Source organism: Saccopteryx bilineata, chromosome 2 (genome assembly GCF_036850765.1).
Source record: "Saccopteryx bilineata isolate mSacBil1 chromosome 2, mSacBil1_pri_phased_curated, whole genome shotgun sequence".
In the NCBI taxonomy this organism is placed as follows: domain Eukaryota; kingdom Metazoa; phylum Chordata; class Mammalia; order Chiroptera; family Emballonuridae; genus Saccopteryx; species Saccopteryx bilineata.
The window spans coordinates 313,622,310-313,644,760 of NC_089491.1; the positions used below are offsets into that span (position 1 = coordinate 313,622,310).

Below are 22,451 nucleotides of genomic sequence, written 5' to 3' on the forward strand. Positions count from 1 at the left end.
TGTTAATAAACCAAAACCACTTGAAGCTTACATGAATGGGTTTCTAATCCAATCGTATTGTTCAGTGTTAAATGATGGAAAGTGCTATAAATTAAATTCTGCCCATCATCCTTCAACTCCTATTTTATTTACACTTAACTTTTTTTCCATAATCAAATTCTTCAATATCACACTTTTTGAGAAATCTATCCATTTTATTTGGGTGTATTTATCTAAAAGTAATATAATGATGTGTTAATAATAAATATAATAATGATGTGTTAACAAAAAGAGCAGTATTTCCATAATGAAATGGTATAATAGAGTAACTATATTTATTTTTATATCTGGGCACATGCTGCGGACCAGCACAACTAGTAATGCCAGGTCTCAAGTGGGAATGGTGCAGAATTAAGGAAATATGTGAAATTAAGAAAATACAGGGTTGGGAAGGCCCTGTAATAGCTGCTGGCAAGAACAAAGCGTGCCCAAAAACCACTTATTGCTTTATTTATAGGGCAAAGTGGGCAATTAGCAAATCAATGAGATCTTTGATCATGTTTCCAAGGTAACTCAAGAATTTTACCAAGTGCAGAAAACCCCCACCATACATATCATCTTAACTTTACACCAAACAAAGGATAGAAGAAACTGGCTTCCAGTCTTTCCAGGGAACATGGGGGATAGTGTAAACAATCCAGCACCACAACATAACAGCCCTTTGCAACCTAATGAGGCAAGTGAGGTGGGGGTTGGGCAGAATGTCAGCTTACAGCCAATTCCCCACAGCTCTGTACCCCTAAAATCTAAACTCCAAAAACCCTGTTGGTTTTTTGGTCTCCAACAGGCACATATTTCTCTGGAATACCATAGGGTGCACCTGGAAATCTTCTAAGGCGCACCAGTGCATCCTGGTGCATACTTTGAGAACCTCTGAAAGTAAAGCAACTATGAGTTGCTGCTTCTCATCTCTCTCCTCCCTCTCTCTCTCCCTTCCTGTCTCTCTGTTATTATATATAAATAATTTTCATACATGTATATTTATTTTTTCTAATTCTTTTTTTTTTGAAGGGGGGTACAGACAGGAAGGGAAAGAGATTAGAAGCATCAATTCTTCATTGCAGCACCTTAGTAGTTCATTGATTGCTTTCTCATATGTGCCTTGACCGTGGGACTCCAGCTGAGCCAGTGACCCCTTGCTTGAGGTAGTGACTTGGAGCTTAAGCCAGCGACAATCAGATCATGTCTGTGATCCCATGCTCAAGCTGGTGACCCTGCTCCCAAGCCGTTGTCCCTGCACTAAAGCTGGTGAGCCCATGCTCAAGTTACATGGGCCCACACTCAAGCTGGTGGCCTTGGTGTTTTGGACCTGGGTTCTTAGCGTACCAGGCTGATGCTATCCACTGTGCCACTGCCTGGTCAGTCTTCTAATTCCTGTGTGTGTGTGTGTGTGTGTGTGTGTGTGTGTGTGTGTGACAGAGACAGAGAGGTACAGAGAGAGGAACAGCTAGGGATAGACGGGCAGGAAGGGAGAGAGATGAGAAGCATAAATTCTTTGTTGTGGCTTCTTAGTCTCCTTAGTTATTCATTGATTACTTTCTCATATGTGCCTTTATGGGGGGGGGAGCTACAGCCAAGCGAGTGACCTTTGCTGAAGCCAGTGACCTTGGACTTCAAGCCAGCAACCTTTAAGCTCAAGCCAGGACCATGGGGTCATGTCTGTGATCCCATGCCTCAAGCTAGCAATCCCACGCTCAAGCTAGCAATCCCACGCTCAAGCCGGTAACCTTGGGATTCTGGGACCTCGGTGTCCCAGTCCGATGCTTTATCCACTGCACCATCTCCTGGTTAGGCTGCTTTTTATTCTTTTTTTTTTTTCTTCTTTCTTTAACAGAGACAGAGAGAGAGTCAGAGAGAGGGATAGATAGGGACAGACAGACAGAAACAGAGAGATGAGAAGCATCAGTCATTAGTTTTTCGTTGTGTGTTGCAACACCTTAGTTGTTCATTGATTGCTTTCTCATATGTTCCTTGGCTGCGGGCCTTCAGCAGACTGAGTAACCCCTTACTTGAGCCAGCGACCTTGGGCTCAAGCTGGTGAGCCTTGCTCAAACCAGATGAGCCCGCGCTCAAGCTGGTGTTCTCGGGGTCTTGAGCCTGGGTCCTTCCGCAACCCAGTCTGACGCTCTATCCACTGCACCACCGCCTGGTCAGGCTGCTTTTTATTCTTACCAAGTCAACAATTTGTATCCAAAGTGAACAAGCATGTGTCTATATATTGTGTAAATGTTTTTGGAATGGAGAACCTTGAATCTTTGAACTGTAGTGGGTTTAATTATTATAGTTCTCTTTTTAAAACTGATTTTTTGCTCTGACTGGTTGGCTCAGTGGTAGAGCGTCGGCTCGGCATGTGGAAGTCCCAGTCAAGGCACAAAGGAGAAGCGCCCATCTGCTTCTCCACCCTTCTCCCTTTCGTTCTGTCTCTCTCTTCCCTTCCTGCAGCCAAGGCTCCATGGGAGCAAAGTTGGCCCCGGGCACTGAGGACAGCTCCATGGCCTCCGCCTCAGGCACTAGAATGGCTTCGGGCTCAATGGAGCAACACCCCAGATGGGGAGTGCTTCGCCCCCTGGTGGGCATGCTGGGTGGATCTTGGTTGGGCGCATGTGGGAGTCTTATTGCCTCCTTGCTTCTAACTTAGGAAAAATACAAAAAACAAAAAGAACTGATTTTTAGGAGCCTAGGGTTTTTTTTTTTTGTTTTGTTTTGTTTTTGTTTTTTTTTACACAGACAGAGAGAGAGGGAGAAAGTCAGAGAGAGGGATAGACAGTGACAGACAGACAGGAACAGAGAGATGAGAAGCATCAATCATTAGTTTTTTGTTGTGCGTTGAGACTTCTTAGTTGCTCATTGATTGCTTTCTCATATGTGCCTTGACCGCGCGGGCCTTCAGCAGACTGAGTGACCCCTTGCTGGAGCCAGCGACCCTGGGTCCAAGCTGGTGAGCTTTTGCTCAAACCAGATGAGCCTTGGCTCAAGCTGGCGACCTTGGGGTCTTCAACCTGGGTCCTTCCACATCCCAGTCCAACGCTCTATCCACTGCGCTACCGCCTGGTCAGGCATGCCTAGTGTATTCTTTTAAAGCAGAACCCATCTCTCTCACTAAACATTTATTTAGTGTTTATTATATGCCAGATACTGGGATACAGTGATAAAATAAGTTCTGTGGGCATTTTTATTTTCCTTTTCCAGGACAAGGTCTTTCAGTACTGCTGTAACATACTGCTTATATTATATGTGGTTAAGCAAGATTTGTTCTTAGGTATACTAGAGATTACTGAAGGAATGTCTTTGGATATGATTATCTTTTGCTGGAGTAAATCAATTCTAGGACAAAAATCTCTTCCTCTTGGGGGATCTGTATTGTGTGCCTGTGTTTTATCCAGGCAATCCATTGTGCAGTTAGTCCTTTGGGATATCACCGGTTTAAGACCTCTGTTCAGAGTCAGATAAAAACCAGCATTCTGGCCTGACCAGGTGGTGGCGCAGTGGATAGGACATTGGACTGGAACGCAAAGGACCCAGGTTTAAAACTCCAAGGTCGCTGGCCTGAATGTGGGCTCACCAGCTTGAGTGTGGGGTCCCTGACCTGAGTGTGGGATCATAGACGTGACCCCATAGTTGCTGACTTGAGCAAGGAGTCACACTCTCCTGTAGCCCCCTGGTCAGGGTACATATGAGAAAGCAAACAGTGAACAATTAAGGTGCCGCAAGGAAGTGTTGATGCTTCTCATCTCTGTCCCTAGCTGTCCTTCTCTCTCTTTCACAAAACAAACAAAACCAGCATTCTGCCTCCTGTGCCTTTTTTTTATTGCAATATATTTTCATCTTTTTTTTAAATTTATAAATAATTATTTTTATTTTAATGGGGTGACATCAATAAATCAGGGTACATACATTCAAAGAAAACATTTTCAGGTTATCTTGTCATTTAGTTCTGTTGCATACCCATCACCCGAAGAGAGATCGTCCTCCGCCACCCTCCATCCAGTTCTCTCTGTACCCCTCCCCCTACCCCTCTCCCTCCTTCCCTCCCCCCACCCCCCATAACCACCATACTCCTGTCCATGCCTCTTAGACTCGCTTTTATGTCCCACCAATGTATGGAATCCTGCAGTTCCTATTTTTTTCCGATTCACTTATTTCACCCCGCACAATGCTACCAAGACTCCACCATTCCTCTGTAAGTGATCCGATGTCATCATTTCTCCTGGCTGAATAGTATACCATGGTGTATATGTGCCCCATCTTCTTCATCCAGTCCTCTATTTTTTTTTACAGTGATGAAAAGCCTTTAAGCAAACTCTTGGCCAATACAGCAAGAATCCATAAAAGAGTAGTGTCCTTAACATGTTCACCAAGTCCAAGTTGGCCCCATCACCATGCCAAATCCCTGAAAAATGCAACCCAACCATAGTTCAGTCTGTTAGGAGCTGTCACAGGGAGCAGAAGTCCAGGAAAGTTCCCCACAGGAAAAGTCTGCATGGCACTGGAATTGTTGTCACCATTCTATACTTTGCAGCTCATGTCCAAGTCCCAATGACCGCTGCTTCTAGCTGGTAATGATTCAGGTAGACTGGAAAAAGCCATTTGCAGCATGCGTGGATATGGAGCTTCTGTTCTCCTCTGCCTGGAGAGTTGAGACCAGGTTGCTTTTCCCTGGAGCTCTGTGACTGTGGCATGGTAAAGAGAACCTTGGGATACACTAAGCTGGGTGGCAAAGGTAAATTCATAATACAAGTTGGCAAAAGGAGGAAAGAGAGCTCTAAATTAGGAGTAGGTCCCAGCCTGAAATATGAGTGGGGCATTGAGGTAGGAGGGATAAAGGAAACACTATATATTAAGCAAAGCAGCAGAAAATAGGACTATCAACACCCACAACAGAGATCTTTGAGGGAAGAATAAAGAACCTGACTATTCAGGCAAAACATAGTTAAGTGGCCCTTGTGCAAATGAGATCAGTTTACCTGCTTCTTGGAAGAAATACCCTAGGCTCGTCCACAGTGTCGTAGATGGGGCCGACGGCCCTGGGCACCTTCAGCCTTCAGTGGCAAACCCCAGCATTCTGGGCAAGGTTAGGTCATAGGTGGCTGGAGCAGGGCTGGAAGAGACTGAACCCTCCCTTGGAGGAGCGAGGGGGAAGCCCACCTTCCAGTGTCCCTGTATCCTCACAGCAGATGCGTGTAAGCCTGGCAGGCTTTAACTCAATGACCTTCCTTTCCAATATTGAAGCAGGATCCAGATGGCATCCTATGAGACCCCTTTGGGGCGTTGGAGCCTTTAAGGGTGTATCCTAAAAGCTGGTAGTTTCCCTGATCTCTATTGGGCTTTTTCTGCCTCTAGGTATCTTAAAAGCCCTTCTCAGAAGATCTTGCTGAGGGGTTTGAGGATCCCCATCCGTCTATATAAATGTTTTTCATATATCTGGAGCTATTTGGAAAAAGGCAAAACAGTGTTATTAGCTAGATCTAATAAAGAAGGTAGTAGTTTGCAGGCGAAAAAGATTTGGTGTCTCCTGTTCATCAGCATTCAAACGAAATGTAAAATTTTTTTTTTTTTTTTTTTAAGTAAAAAGCATGATATGGTAGACCCGTCAGAGTCATTGGCCTGGTGTGCAGGATTCCCGGGTTTGGTTCCTGGCCAGAGCATACATGAGAAGCGCCCATCTACCTCTCCACCCCTCCCCTTCTCCTTCCTCTTCGTCTCTCTCCTCCCGCCAGCAGCCAAGGCTCCAGCGGAGCAAAGTCACCCCGGGTACTAAGGATGGCCCCATGGCCTCCGCCCCAGTCGCTAGAATGGCTCCGGTTGTAACAGAGCAACACCCCAGATGGGCAGAGCATTCCCGCCTAGTAGCCATGCCAGGTGGATCCCAGTCAGGCGCCTGCTGGAGTCCGTCTGACTGCCTCTCCATCTCCATCCTCAGAAAAATACAAAAAACAAATAAATAAAAGAAAAAAATACTACCAAAAAAAAAAAGGGGGGGGGCATTTCCTTGTGCTAAAGCTCCAGGGAGCATGGAGTGAGCTTGAGTATGTCCTATGAAACATGAAGCTCTATGTTGACATATAAGTCTTTGAAGAAGGAGGAACTGCTGAAATAGATTATCAGCATTTGTCTGTAAGACAGCAGTCTTTATAGTGGGAACACCATACGTAAATATTTGCTGTCTATAGATTAAGGGGGGAATATGGCAAATGCTGAAAAGCCATGATCTTTGTGCCCCTCCCCTCCCCCAACCCCCTCCCTCACCTCCCCCCACCCTGTAACCCCAACACTGTTTGTTGTTCATGTCTCTGAGTCTCATCTTTATGTCCCACCTATGTATGGAATCATATAGTTCTTAGTTTTTTCTGATTTACTTCTTTCACTCAGTATAATGTTATCAAGGCCCATCCATATTGTTGTAAAAGATCCTATGTCATCATTTCTTATGGCTGAGTAGTATTCCATAGTATATATATACCAAAGCTTTTTAATCCACTCGTCCTCTGATGGACACTTGGGCTGTTTCCAAATCTTTGCTATTGTGAACAATGCTGCCATAAACATGGGGGTGCATTTCTTCTTTTCAAACAGTGCTATGGTGTTCTTGGGGTATATTCCTAACAGTGGTATAGCTGGGTCAAAAGGCAGTTCGATTTTTAATTTCTTGAGGAATCTCCATACTGTTTTCCACAGTGGCTGCACCAGTCTGCATTCCCACCAGCAGTGTAGGAGGGTTCCCTTTTCTCCACATCCTCGCCAGCACTTATTCTGTGTTGTTTTATTGATGAGCGCCATTCTGACTGGTGTGAGGTGATATCTCATTGTGGTTTTAATTTGCATTTCTCTAATCATTAGTGATGTTGAACATTTTTTCATATGCCTGTTGGCCATCTGTGTGTCTTCTTTGGAGAAGTGTCTATTCATTTCTTTTGCCCATTTTTGGATTGGATTGTTTGTCTTTCTGGTATTAAGTTTTATAAGTTCTTTATAAATTTTGGTTATTAACCCCTTATCAGACACTATGTCAAATATATTCTCCCATTGTGTAGTTTGTCTTTTTATTCTGTTCTTATTGTCTTTAGCTGTGCAGAAGCTTTTTAGTTTGATAAAGTCCCATTTGTTTATCCTGTCTTTTATTTCACTTGCCTGTGGAGCCAAATCAGCAAATATATTGCTGCAAGAGATGTCAGAGAGCTTACTGCCTATGTTTTCTTCTAAGATGCTTATGGTTTCACGGTTTACATTCAAGTCTTTTATCCATTTTGAGTTTATTTTTGTGAGTGGTGTAAGTTGGTGGTCTAGTTTCATTTTTTTGCTGTCCAGTTTCCCAACACCATTTGTTGAAGAGGCTGTCTTTACTCCATTGTATTGTGTTACCTCCTTTGTCAAATATCAGTTGTCCATAGAGCTGTGGGTTTATTTCTGGGTTCTCTGTTCTGTTCCGTTGATCTATGTGCCTGTTCTTATGCCAGTACCATGCTGTTTTGAGTACAATGGCCTTATAATATAACTTGATATCTGGAAGTGTGATATCTCCCGCTTTTTTCTTCCTTTTCAAGATTGCTGAGGCTATTCGTGTTCTTTTTTGGTTCCATATAAATTTTTGGAATATGTGTTCTATGTCTTTGAAGTAAGTCATTGGTATTTTAATTGGTATTGCATTGAATTTATAAATTGCTTTGGGTAATATAGACATTTTAATGATGTTTATTCTTCCTAACCATGAGCACGGTATATGCCTCCACTTATTCGTATCTTCCCTGATTTCTTTTATCAATGTTTTATAATTTTCTGAGTACAAGTCTTTAATCTCCTTGGTTAGATTTATTCCTAGGTACTTTATTTTTTTGGTTGCAGTGGTAAAGGGGATTGATTCCTTGATTTCACTTTCTGACAGTTCATTATTAGTGTATAAAAATGCCTCTGATTTCTGAGTATTGATTTTATATCCTGCCACCTTGCCAAATTCATTTGTCAGGTCTAGTAGTTTTTTGACTGAGACTTTAGGGTTTTCTATATACAATATCATGTCATCTGAAAATAATGATAGTTTTACTTCTTTTCCAATTTGGATGCCTTTTATTTCTTTTTCTTGTCTGATTGCTGTGGCTAGGACTTCCAGAACTATGTTGAATAAGAGTGGTGAAAGGGGGCACCCCTGCCTTGTTCCTGATCTTAAGGGGATTGCTTTTAATTTTTGCCCATTGAGTATGATGTTGGCTGTGGGTTTGTCATAGATGGCCTTTATCATGTTGAGGTATGTTCCCTGTATTCCCACTCTGCTGAGATTTTTGATCATGAATGGGTGCTGGACTTTATCAAATGCTTTTTCTGCATCTATTGAAATTATCGTGTGGTTTTTCTCCTTTCTTTTGTTTATGTGATGAATCACATTGATTGACTTGCGAATATTGTACCAGCCTTGCCTCCCAAGAATAAATCCTACTTGATCATGGTGTATGATTTTTTCCATATATTGCTGGATCCGGTTTGCTAATATTTTGTTGAGGATTTTTGCATCTAAGTTCATCAGGGATATTGGCCTATAATTTTCTTTTTTTGTGTTGTCTTTGCTTGGTTTTGGAATCAGAATTATGCTCGCCTCATAAAAGGAGTTTGGAAGTCTTCCTTCCTCTTGAATTTTTTGAAATAGCTTGAGAAGGATAGGAGTTAGTTCTTTGAATATTTGGTAGAATTTTGTGAAGCCATCAGGCCCAGGACTTTTCTTTTTTGAGAGTTTTTGATAGCTGTTTCAATCTCATTTGCTGTAATTGGTCTGCTTAGGTTTTCTGATTCTTCCAGATTGAATTTTGGAAGATTATATGATTCAAGGAATTTGTCCATTTCATCTAGGTTGTCTAGTTTTTTGGCGTACAGTTCTTCATAGTATTTTCTTATAATATTTTGTATTTCTGTTGTGTCAGTTGTTATTTCTCCATTCTCGTTTCTAATTTTATTTGAGTCCTCTCTCTTTTTTTCTTGGTGAGTCTCGTTAAAGGTTCATCGATCCTGTTTACCTTTTCAAAGAACCAGCTCCTGGTTTCATTGATCCTCTGTATTGTTTCTTTAGCCTCTATGTCATTTATTTCTGCTCTGATCTTTATTATTTCCTTCCTTCTACTAGCTCTGGGCTTTACTTGCTGTTCTTTTTCTAGTTCTTTTAGATGCAGGGTTAAGTTGTTTATTTGAGCTTTTTCTAGCTTCTTGAGGTATGCCTGTAATGCTATAAACTTCCCTCTCAGGACTGCTTTTGCTGTGTCCCATAAATTTTGAGTTGATGTATGCTCATTATCATTTGTTTCTAGGAATTTTTTAATTTCTTCTTTGATCTCAATGGTAACCCATTCATTGTTTAATAACGTGCTATTTAGTTTCCAAGTGTTTGAATGTTTTTCAATTTTTCTGTTGTGGTTGATTTCTAGTTTAATGCCATTGTGATCAGAGAAAGTGCTCGATATGATTTCAATCTTCTTAAATTTGTTGAGCCCGCTTTTGTGCCCTAACATGTGGTCTATTCTAGAGAATGTACCATGAGCGCTTGAAAAGAATGTATATTCTGCTGTTTTAGGGTGAAAGGTTCTGAAGATATCTATTAAATCGAGTTGATCTAATATGTCCTTTAAGTCTGCTGTTTCTTTGTTAATTTTCTTTCTTGAGGATCTATCTAATGATGTTAATGGGGTATTGAAATCCCCTACTATTATAGTATTGCTGTTGATCTGCCCTTTAAGTCCATCAAAGTCTGCTTTATATATTTAGGTGCTCCTATATTAGGTGCGTAGATATTTATAATGGTTATATCTTCCTTTTGGATTGCTCCCTTTATCATTATGTAGTGCCCTTCTTTATCTCTAACTATGGTCTTTGTTTTAAAATCCATTTTGTCTGATATAAGTATTGCTACCCCAGCTTTTTTTTTCATTTCCATTTGCGTGAAATATTTTTTCCATCCTTTTATCTTCAGTCTGTGTACATCTTTTGATTTAAGGTGTGTTTCTTGTAGACAACATATGTATGGGTCCTGTTTTCTTATCCACGCAGCTACCCTATGTCTCTTGATCGGATCATTTAGTCCATTAACATTTAAGGTTATTACTGATATGTAATTGTTTATTGCCATTTTTTTTCTTTAAAACTGTTTTTCTCTTTTGCTATATTCTTTTTTTCCTTTGATCTGTTTACAACAGGTCCCTTAGCATTTCTTGCAGCCTTGGTTTGGTTGCAGTGAAATCCTTGAGTTTTTTTTTGTCTGTAAAGCTTTTTATTTCTCCTTCAATTTTAAATGATAGCCTTGCTGGATAAAGTAGTCTTGGTTGTAGGTTCTTGTTCTGCATTACTTTGAATATTTCTTGCCATTCCCTTCTGGCCTCAAGTGTTTCTGTTGAGAAGTCAGAAGTCATCCTTATGGGGGCTCCTTTGTAGGTGACAAGTCTTCTTTTCTCTAGCAGCTTTTTTTTTTTTTTTTTTTTTTTTTTTAATTTATTTTATTTTATTTATTCATTTATAGAAAGGAGAGAGAGGGAGAGGAGAGAGAAAGAGAGAGAGAGAGAAGGGGGGAGGAGCTGGAAGCATCAACTCCCATATGTGCCTTGACCAGGCAAGCCCAGGGTTTCGAACCGGCGACCTCAGCATTTCCAGGTCGACGCTTTATCCACTGCGCCACCACAGGTCAGGCTCTCTAGCAGCTTTTAATATTTTCTCTTTATCATTTAGCTTTGGTAATTTAATTATGATGTGTCTTGGTGTTAGTTTCTTTGGGTTTCTCCTTAATGGAGTTCTCTGTGCTTCCTGAACATGTGAAATGTTTTCCTGCCTTAATTGGGGGAAGTTCTCCGGTATAATATGTTTGAACAAAGTCTCTATCCCTTGTTCTTTCTCTTCTTCTTCAGGAACTCCTATGATGCGGATGTTATTTCTCTTCATGTTGTCACAGAGCTCTCTAGAGTTTCCTCAGACTTTTTGAGTTTCTTTTCTTTTTTCTGCTCTGCTTCCGTGCCTTTATTTATCGTGTCCTCTAACTCACTGATTCGATTCTCTGCTTCATCCATCCTGCTTTTAATTCCTTCCATTGTATTCTTTATTTCACATATTGTATTTGTCATTTCTGACTGATTCTTTTTTATTATTTCAATGTCCTTATTTATATTTGTTATCTCTTTATTTAGGTTTTCGTAATGGCCATCTATGGTTGTTCTAATATCTTTGAGCATCCTAACAATCCTTATTTTAAACTCTGCATCTGGTAATGGTTATATCTGATTCACTTAGGTCCTTTTCTGGGGATTTCTCTTGGTTTATTTGTGTTGTATTTCTCTGTCTCCTCATTTTCTCTTCACGGGAGTGGCTGTAATCACGTGCTTGGGTGCACAAGGGTTGGTGGCCTTGGCCTTTGCCCCGCCCCCGAGTGTGATGTTATGCTCGGTCCTGAGGGCAGTGCGAGCACCCTTGCTCAGCTGCTGGTCTCCGCCTGTTTCCGAGCTTTCGCCTTGCACTTGCAGGAGGATCCCACTCAAGGAGCAGCTGCTAGCCTTGGCTCTACGGCTGGGCAGGGCTGCGTGCCCAAGCTCAGCTCCTAGCGGAACTCCGCCTCTTCTGGGCTTTTGGCTCCACCCCCACGGGGGGAGCCGGCTACCAAGTCAGACCGCAAGCCTGGGTTGCCCGGATGGGGCAGGGCTGTGCTCCTCTGCCCTTGCTCCGGGGCTGGTCTCCACCCTTTCCGGTCTTCCCGCCCTTCTCCTAGAGGCTGGATTACAGGCTGTCAGCAGCTGAGCTTGACCGCTTTTGCACACCCCCTTCTCCCCAGCCGGGCAAGATCGAGCTCACACCTGGGCCCAGTGGTGGCCAGCCGGCTTCCGCCCCTACCAGCAGAACCACGCTTTTGTCTCCCGCTGCCGCCTGCTCTCTGATGCGCCCTCAGCCGCATGGGTGGGGCGTTGCAGCTCGGACCCTAAGACTCACTACTGTAGACCCAAAAGCTCCTTCCTTCTATGCGACTCTGCTCTGAATGCCGCGAGGGAGCTTGTTTGGCTGCTCTCCTGCTTCCCTTTGCTGGTATTGCTGTTTCCGGGGGAAATACTCACTTCAGCTTTGGGGAGTGACTTGTCCCAGGGGTTAGGGTGGCTATCTCCCAAAATGTTTCTCCCTATGCCTCCTAGATTACACTCTCTTCCTGTTACTGTGGTCCTCTCCTCCCCCCCCCCCCGTTCCCCCCCCTCCCCAGGAGCCCCAGGTGATTGTTTTTGAGAGAGATGTTCTGCGCGGTCCCTTTAAGAAGGATCCTGGGTCTGAGAAATCAGACTCTCTCACAAACAGTATCCTGACTTGTTTCCAGCTAAATACTGTCCTTACGCCTCTTCTGGGCTCTGGGGCTGCAGGCTGAGGCTTTGTTCCTGGGGCTCAGGACCCTTTCCCCTCTGCTAAACTCACTTCCCGCCACGCGAGTCTCTCCCTGCTGCCGTTCGCTCTGAGGAGCTGGGCAGCCCTCTCCGCGTTTCAGCGTTTCCCCGTTTCCACTTTTCCTACCAGTCTCGATGCGGCTTTTTCAGTGTTCCTTGGTTGAAGAGTCCTCCTAGTTTAGTCCAAAGTTGGTTTTTCCAGATGATAGTTCATAAAATTAGTTTGTAATCCACTTTGGTTCTGGGAGGTAGATGCTGGTACGTTCGCCTACTCCAGCGCCATCTTGTCTCTGTCCCTGTGCCTTCTAACAGAAGAAATATTTTACTCAACAAGTATTTATTGTATACTTTATACTTTTATAAACCCATGGGGTACAGCATTAAATAAAAGTCAAAAATTGCTGTCCTCATACATACTCACTTTCTAATAAGATAGATACTAAGTAAAGGGATATGATGTGATAGCTTTTTTTAAAAATTTTTTTGTATTTTTCTAAAGTTAGAAGTGGGGAGGCAGTCAGACAGACTCTTGCATGTGCCTGACCAGGATCCACTAGCATGCCCACCAGGGGGCGATGTGAGGCATTGCTCTGTTGTAGCTGCAGCGCCTGAGGCGGAGGCCATAGAGCCATCCTCAGCGCCTGGGCCAACTTTGCTCCAATGGAGCCTTGGCTGTGGGAGGTTAGAGAGAGATAGAGAGGAAGGAGAGGGGGAGGGGTGGAGAAGCAGATTGGTGCTTCTCCTGTGTGCCATGACCGGAATCGAACCCAGGTCTTCCACATGATGGGACGAAGTTCTGCTGCTGAGCCAACCAGCCAGGGCTTGATATCATAGCATTTTGATGATAAGTGTTAAAAAGGAGATGCAGTCAGAGTGGTTAGGAAAGTCCTTTGAGGCAGTGACATTTGAGCAGAGATCTGAATCATGTAAAACAGTGGTAGTCAACCTGGTCCCTACCGCCCACTAGTGGGCGTTCCAGCTTTCATGGTGGGCGGTAGCGGATCAACGAAAGTATAAATAAAAAGATAGATTTAACTATAGTAAGTTGTTTTATAAAGATTTATTCTGCCAAACTTAGCGAAAATCCGACATAAAGTACTTGGTAAGTAATTATTATTCTATGCTTTAACTTGCTGTAACTCTGCTTTATAAATTTTATAAAGTAAAGTTACTTCCCTACTTTATAAATCACCATTACTGTGGAACCGGTGGGCGGTTAGAAAATTTTACTACTAACAGAGATACAAAAGTGGGCGGTAGGTATAAAAAGGTTGACTACCCCTGAAAAGGAACCCATGCAACTATCTGGGGCATGATCATAAGCCCTGAGGCTATAGTGTATTTGGTATGTTTAAGAAGTAGGGCTGGAGCCTGACCTGTGGTGGCGCAGTGGATAAAACGTCGACCTGGAAATGCTGAGGTTGCCGGTTCGAAACCCTGGGCTTGCCTGGTCAAGGCACATATGGGAGTTGATGCTTCCAGCTCCTCCCCACCTTCTCTCTCTGTCTCTCTCTCCTCTCTCTCTCCCTCTCTGTCTCTCTCTCTCCCTTTCTCTCTCCTCTCTAAAAAAATGAATAAAAAAAAAAAAGAAGTAGAGCTGGAATAGTAAATAAGTTGGGGAAGAAGGATAGGAAATAGATAGAAGAGGTACCCAGGGACAAGATAATATAGGGACTTATAAGACTTGACTAAGTGTCTAGGTTTTATTCTATATTTGATAAGAAGCTAGCTAAGGGTAGGTGTTGAGAAGGGTCATGGCTTGATCTAATGTATACACTTTGAAAAGAAAACATGATGCAACCAGAGTGGCCAGTTAAGAGGGCACTGTGATAAGACAAGAGGTGATTTTGAGTTAAATCTAGGGTATTATCAGGGAGATGGATTTGGGATATATTTTGAATGGACTGGGGATGATAACTTGGAGTAGATGTTGGATCTGAGTAAGAGTGGTCCAAAATGACTCCAATGGTAGCTTCAAAAGTTGGATGCCATTTTAAGAAATGAGGAACACTGGGAGAGCCAGGTTGTGACTGTACAACAATTTAGTTTATATTTGCTGACTTTTGAGTTTTTTATTAAATGTTTCAGGTTGTGAAGTTGAATAGGCAGTTAGAAATAAAAATTTGGGAGTTGATTGTTGTAGAGTTGGTACTATATTTAGAGCAATGAGAGTTGATGAGATTACCTGGGGAGTTGAAGTTATTGGGTGAATTGTGGGATATTCTTGACTTAGAAGAATTTATTTAAGAATGATGGGATTGAAAGGATCTTTTGATATTTTAGGAATAATATCTTCCTTGCTAAGAATATGTAGCAAGTACTAACTAATCAAAAGAGACATAAATAAAATGGTTGATGAACAAATTGCTGTTTTTTATCTGTTAAAAATACTTTTTGTGTCACAGTGATCAGAACACTCATTTTTTTTATTTTTATTCATTATAGAGAGGGGGGAGAGAGAGAGAGAAAGTGAAAGAAGGGGGGAGGAGCAGGAAGCATCAACTCCCATATGTGCCTTGACCAGGCAAGCCCAGGGTTTTGAACCGGCAACCTCAGCGTTTCCAGGTTGACGCTTTACCCACTGCGCCACCACAGGTCAGGCCAGAACACTCATTTTAAATGAAATTAATAGCAAGAGTGCCTATTTCTACATGATTATTCTGAAAAATAGCCAGAATGGTCATTGTCTTCCTAGATGTCCATTGTGGAAGACAATATAAGTTTAAAAAAATTCACACAATTTAAAACATGATTGAGGTGTCAAAAGACATGAAGCTTCTTACCTATTAACATGATAACCATTTCTAACTTTTGGGGAAATTTTACAGAGTAAGAATGAGATCAGTCTACCTCCTAATTTCTTATTTAGTCTGTCACTGGACATTGTGAAACCTTCCTTTAAAGAAGCTGGTTTTTCATATGTAGATTTCTTTTTCTTTTTTTCTATTTTTTTTCCTACCACTCAGACTGCATACTCTCCCACTTATTTTATTTTATTTTATTTTATTTTTTTTACAGAGACAGAGTCAGAGAGAGGGATAGATAGGGACAGACAGACAGGAACAGAGAGAGATGAGAAGCATCAATCATTAGTTTTTCATTGCGACACCTTAGTTGTTCATTGGTTGCTTTCTCATATGTGCCTTGACCGTGGGGCTACAGCAGACCGCGTAACCCCTTGCTCAAGCCAGCGACCTTGGGTCCAAGCTAGTGAGCTTTGCTCAATCTAGATGAGCCCGCGCTCAAGCTGGCAACCTCGGGGTCTTGAACCTGGGTCCTCTGCATCCCAGTCTGAAGCTCTATCCACTGTGCTACCGCCTGATCAGGCGCATCCTCTCCCTCTTACTCTCCCAAAGGAAGAGAAGAACGATCATCAATGGCAAAAGGCAGTTGCATAAAACAACACCAAGAGCCGGCTTCATGCTCAGGAGAGAACACTGCAACTCCTCCTTGTGATTTCGGGGGCTCTACATGATCAGAGAAACTTCCCTAGTAACGAACTATAGAAATGATCCCTGAAAGTATAGTCTTCATATGTAGACTTAATGATTCAACACATCTAATATTCTGGAATATGTGTATAAAATCCAATACTTGTATATGTTAGGGGCTTAATATCATTTAGGTTGACTTACTGCCTTTTTAGGGACATTTATGGTTGTGGGAGAGGATCTATTTAAAATGTATTTGAGGTGTCAGAAATCGAAAGGTGTAGAATAACACAAGTCAGTCACAACATATAGGTTATTTGTTGTTGATTTAAAAACCTTTCAGAAATCAGCTTAGTGAATGCCTGAAACATATACTACTCTCTTGCTTTAGTACATGACTTCACACTTCCCAATCTACCTCTGCCTTTAGGAAACTGTAGGGTCCAATCTGTTGAATTGGCACTATGCCTAAATGGCCAGTAGTTCTGGACTTTGTCAGTCCTGGAAGGGAATTTAATTTCGGAACACTGAGAGGAAACTTTTCTAATGACATAGTCTCCAGGGTTTGTTTGACCTCTTTTTGCTATTTTATAGAAATTGCCAGAGAATTAGCATCTATATCATGTATGATTTATTTTTTTCCAAGTCAAAGTAATATTCATTAGTTGAGGGCATGAGAAAGTTCTCTTCCAAGTAAATGTTGTCCTTATGAGGAGACTACCAAATATTTCCATAATAGTTTATAGAGTCAGTCTTCTTCTTTTATTTTTGTATTTTTCTGAAGCTAGAAACCGGGAGAGACAGTCAGACAGACTCCCGCATGCGCCCGACCGGGATCCACCCGGCACGCCCACCAGGGGGCAATGCTCTGCCCCTCCGGGGTGTCGCTCTGCCGCGACCAGAGCCACTCTAGCGCCTGGGGCAGAGGCCAAGGAGCCATCCCCAGCGCCCGGACCATCTTTGCTCCAATGGAGCCCGGGCTGCGGGAGGGGAAGAGAGAGACAGAGATGAAGGAGAGGGGGAGGGGTGGAGAAGCAAATGGGCGCTTCTCTTATGTGCCCTGGCCAGGAATCGACCCCAGGACTTCTACATGCCAGGCCGACACTCTACCACTGAGCCAACCGGCCAGGGCCTAGAGTCAGTCTTCTTAAGACTGAGATGCTTAAGATAGTAATATCATAGCCTGACCAGGCGGTGGTGCAGTGAATAGAGCATTGGACTGGGATGCGGAGGACCCAGGTTCGAGACCCCGAGGTTGCCAGCTTGAGCGTGGGCTCATCTGGTTTGAGCAAAGCTCACCAGCTTGGACCCAAGGTCGCTGGCTTGAGCAAGGGGTTACTCGTTCTGCTGAAGGCCCATGGTCAAGGCACACAAGAGAAAGCAATCAATGAACAACTAAGGTGTTGCAAGGAAAAACTAATGATTGATGCTTCTCATCTCTCTTTGTTCCTGTCTGTCCCTATCTATCCCTCTCTCTGTCTCTGTAAAAAAAAAAAAAAAAAAAAAAAGGATAGTGATATTATTTGGGATTCAGATAATCCTCTAAAAAGATTTCTAGATGAGTTTGTTGCCAAAAAGTCTGGAGACTTCACTTAGAACTAGATGGTTTAAAGTGGGTAGCTCTTAGTTTCATGGGCACTTTTTTTTTTTTTTTTTTAATTTAATTCAGTGAGAGACAGGGAGGCAGAGAGACAGACTCCTGCACATGCCCTGACCAGGAATCATTCTGCAGGCCCCATAGTGGGCGATGCTCTGCGCATCTGGGGCCATTGCTTTCTTGCTTGGCAACAGAGCTATTTTAACACCTGAAGATAGGCCATGGAGCCATCCTCGGCACCTGGGGCCAACTTGCTCAAACCAATCAAGCCATGGCTGCGTGAACAGAAGAGAGAGATGAAGGAGAGAGATGAAGAGAGATTTCCACATGCTTGTCCAACACTCTACCAGTGATCCAACTGGCTAGGGCCTTTAAGATTTTATTTATTGATTTTACAGAGGGTGAGAGGAGTGAGAAGTATCAACTCATAGTTTTTTCATTTTTTAGTTTATTGTTTGCTTTGTCATACGTGCCTTGACTAGCCAAGCCCACGGTTTTGAACATGTGACTTCAGTATTCCAGGTTGATGCCCTGTCCATGGTGCCACCATAGGCTAGGCAATGTGGGCACTCATTCTTAACCTTTACTTAGGAGCTAGCCTTAAAAATAGAGGATCATAGCTCTGGTGATGGTAACTGTGGTAGTAGTCATTGACCCTATTAAAAATGCAGTCAGTCTGACCACGTGGCCGCGCAATGGATAGCACATCTACCTGGGATGCTGAGGTTCAAAACCTCTAGGTTACCAGCTTGAGCTCAAGGTTGCTGGCTTGAGCAACGGGTCACTGGCTCAGCTAGAGCCCCCTGGTTAAGGCATGTATGAGAAAGCAATCAATCAACAGCTAAAGGCTGACCTATGGTGGTGCAGTGGATAGAGCATCTACCTAGAATGCTGAGGTCACCAGTTTGAAACCCTGGGCTTACCTGGTTAATACACGTATGGGAGTCATTGCTTCCTGCTCCTGTCCCCCTCATTTCTCTAAAATTAATAAAACCTTAAAAAAAACACATAAAGTCTGCAACTACCAGTTGATGCTTCTCATCTCTCTCCCTTCCTGTCTCTCTCACTTAAAAAAAAAAAAAAATTCAATGAAACCTTTGTACCCATTCTCAAAAAATGCACATATGCACATAAATTCTTTGGTATATAATTTTTTGGAGTCATGGGCAATTTTTTTAATGGAGAACTCTTTTCACATTATTTAAAATTATTTTTTTTATTGATTGAACGGGATAGGGGAAGTGGGAGAAAAAAGCATCAACTCATTGTTCCACTTAGTTGTTCCATTTATGTGTGCACTTACTGGTTGCTTCTTGTATGTGCCTTGACCAGAGATTCAACCTGCGACCTTGGTGTGACAGGATGACAATATCCACTGAGCCACCAGGCCAGGGCTCACATTATTTTTTAAATTAATTTATTTTTAGAGAGGGAGAGGAAGGAGGTGGAGAAAGGAGTAGAGAGAAAGAAACATCCATTTATTCTTCCACTTATTTATTTATTTATTTATTTATTGCTTTATTCTTGTACGTGCCCTACCAGAATTGAACCTGCAACCTTGGCATGTTGGGATGTCATTCTAACCAACAGAGGTACTGGGCCAGGGATCTTGTACAGTTTTGATTATAGCCCAATTTCCCTTGTTTCATAAGCACCTTTATTACAGATGTTATGGAATGACAGTTGCATTCCTTTTTTTTCTTTTTTCTTTTTTCTTATGAAATTAATGGGATGACATTGATCAATAAGAGAACATAGCTTTCAGGTGAACATCTCTATAGCATTTGAACTGTTGATCATGTTGTATACCCCCATCACCCAAAGTCAAATGATTTCCTGTCATTGTATATTTGTCCCTCTTTACTCCCTTCCTTTCCATCCCTTCCCCCTGGTATCCTCAGTGCCTGGGGCAGATGCTGGAACCAGTCAAGCCACTGGCTGTGAAAGGAGAAAGGATGTGGGGAGAGGGAGGGGAATATGTACCCTAACCCAGGATCAAACCAGGACATTGGCACACTGGGTGAACATTTGATCCACTGAACCAGCTGGCCAGGGTGGCATCCTTGTTAGTGATTTTAGAGGAAAAGCTTTCAATTTTTCACCATTCAGTATGATATTGACTGATGGTTTGTCATATATGGGCTTTATTATATAGAGGTACTTTCTTATGCCCATTTTTTGAGTGTTTTAAACAAAAATGGATGTTTTACTGAATTCCTTTTCTGCATCTATTGATAGGATCATATGATTTTTGTCCTTTGTTTTGTTGATATGGTATATTATGTTGATTGATTTACATATGTTGAACCATCCTTGTACTCCTGGAACAAATCCCACTTGATTATGTATTATTATTTTTTAATGTATTGGTGTATTCGATTTGCTAGTGTTTTGTTTAAGATTTTTGCATCTGTATTCATTAGTGATATTAGTCTGTAGTTTTCTTTTTTTGTGTTGTCCTTGCCAAGTTTTGGTATCAGGGTTATGTTGGCCTCATAAAATAAGGGAGTATTGCTTCTACTATTTTTTGGAAGGCTTTGGGAAGGATAGGTACCAAATCTTTGATTGGTAGAATTCATTAGTATAGCAATTTGGTCCTGGACTTTTATTTTTGGGGAGATTTTTGATAGTTCTGATTCCTCCCTGCTTATAGGTCTATTTAGGTTTTCCACTTCGAGATCAGACAGGAAGATTGTATAGTTCTAGGAATTTATCCATTTCTTCTAGATTATTGAATTTGATAGCATGTAATCTTTCATAATATTTTAGTATAATCCTTTGTATATCTATGATGTCTGTGGTAATTCTCTTTCATTTTATATTTTGTTTATATGAGTCATTTCTCTTTTCCTTAGTCTAGCCAGAGGTTTGTCAACTTCATGGATCTTTTCCAAGAACCAGCTCTTTCTTGTATTAACTTTTTCTATAGTTTTTTTGTTCTCCATTTCATTTAGTTCTCTAATTTATATTATTTCCTTTTTTTTTTGGTGACTTTGGGTTGACTTTATTCTTCTTTTTTTTTTTTTCTTAAGTGAGAAGTAGGGAGGTAGAGGCAGACTCCTGTATGCATCCCTACTGGGATTTACCCGGCAAGCCTCCTGTGGGGTGATGCTCTGCACATCTGGGGCTGTTGTCCCCTTGTTCTGCAACCAAGCTATTCCAGTGCCTGAGGTGAGGCCATGGAACCATCCTCAGTGCCCAGGGCCAACTTGCTCCAACTGAGCCATGGCTGTGGGAGGAGAAGAGAGAGAAAGAAGGGAGAGGGGAATGAGTGGAGAAGCAGATGACCCCTTCCCCTGAGTGCCCTGACTGGGAACCATATGCCGGGCCAACACTCTACCACTGAGCCAACCGGGCAGGGCCTGTTCTTCTTTTTCTAGTTCCTTCAGATGTGATGTTAGATTGTTTACTTGGGGTCTCTCTTGTTTCTTGTTATAAACCTATAATGATATAAAATTTCCTCTTATTACTGCTTTCACTGCATTTCAGAAGTTTTCATGTCATGTCATTCTTGTTTGTCTGTATACATCTTTATTTGGGTGTGTCCTATTTTTATTTTTAAGATTTTATTTATTGATTTGAGAGAGAGAAAGGAGAAAGGCAGGGGGAGTGGGAAGCATCAATTCGTAGTAGTTGCTTCTCATACATGCCTTGACTGGGCAAGCCAAGGGTTTCGAACCAGCAGTTTCAGCATTCTAGGTAGGTGCTTTATCCACTGTGCCGCCAGAGGTCAGACTTTTTTTTTTTTTTTTTTTAAATAGGTGAGAGGATAGGAGATAGTGAGGCAGGCTCCTGCATTTGCCCCAACCGGGATCTACCCGGCAAACTACTACTAGGTAATGCTCTGTACATCTGGGGCTGTTCCCTTGCTCACACTGAGCTATTTTAATAGTGCCTGAGGCCATGGCCATGGAGCCATCTTCATCGCCTGGGGCCAACTTTGCTCCAGCCATGGCTGCAGGAGGGGAAGAGAGAGAGAGATGGGTGGGGAGGGATGGAGAAGCAGATGGTTGCTTATACTGTGTGCCCTGACCTGGAAACAAAACTGTGACTTCCACATGCTGGGGCAACACTCTACCTTTGAGCCAACCAGCCAGGGCACATTTAAGGTAATTGACACATGAGGATTTCCTAGAGCCATATTATATTTTGTTTTCTGGGAACTCTGTCTACTTTGGTTCGTTTCCTTTGTGTTTCTGTCAGTTGTTTTTGTTTGGTGGTATTCCATGCTTCTTTCTTTTATTCTTTTTTTTTTAAAGCTATGTATTTCAGTTTTGTTTTTTTTCATGGTTATTGAGAAAAATTATAAGTGCTTCTTCACTCCATCCTTCTTTGCTACTTTAGACCTTTATCCTCTCCCCTTTTATTTTTATTTATTTATTTATTTTTTAACAGAGAGTCAGAGAGAGGGACAGATAGGGACAGACAGACAGGAACGGAGCGATGACAAGCATCAATCATTAGTTTTTCGTTGTCCGTGCAACACCTTAGTTGTTCATTGATTGCTTTCTCATATATGCCTTGACTGTGGGCCTTCAGCGGACCGAGTAACCCCTTGCTTGAGCCAGCGATCTTGAGTCCAAGCTGGTGAGCTTTGCTCAAACCAGATGAGCCCACGCTCAAGCTGGCGACCTTGGGGTCTCGAACCTGAGTCCTCCGCATCCCAGTCCGATGCTCTATCCACTGCGCCACCGCCTGGTCAGGCCCCTTTTATGTTTTTGTCCATCACAGATTATCCTTATTAATATTGTAACTTTGTTGGAGCTGTTACCTGAAGTTTTGTTGTTTGTATTTGGTAGAATAACCCCTTTGAGTATTTCCTGCAGTGGAGCTTTTCTGGTGATAAATTCCCTCATCTTCTGTATGTCTGGAAAATTTTTATTTCTCCTTATTGGAAGGATAACTTTGGTGGATATAGTATTCTTGGCTGGTAACTCTTCTCTTTCAGTACTTCAGATGTTGGAGTCCACTCTCTTTTGGCTTATAGAGTTTCTTCTGAGAAGTCCA

The 22,451-nt window shown here is 42.3% G+C and overlaps 1 protein-coding gene and 1 non-coding gene across 5 annotated transcripts in view; one reads left to right on the forward strand and one right to left on the reverse strand.

The window, feature by feature from the left end:
• The window catches only part of ASH1L (ASH1 like histone lysine methyltransferase), a 319,672-nt gene that overhangs the window by 13,516 nt on the left and 283,705 nt on the right, over positions 1-22,451 (forward strand). The gene's annotated exons all lie outside the window — the stretch shown is intronic.
• On the reverse strand, positions 15,739-15,947 carry LOC136327756 (small nucleolar RNA U3). Its single transcript, XR_010729877.1, has one exon. It is a non-coding gene; the product is annotated as a small nucleolar RNA U3 (small nucleolar RNA).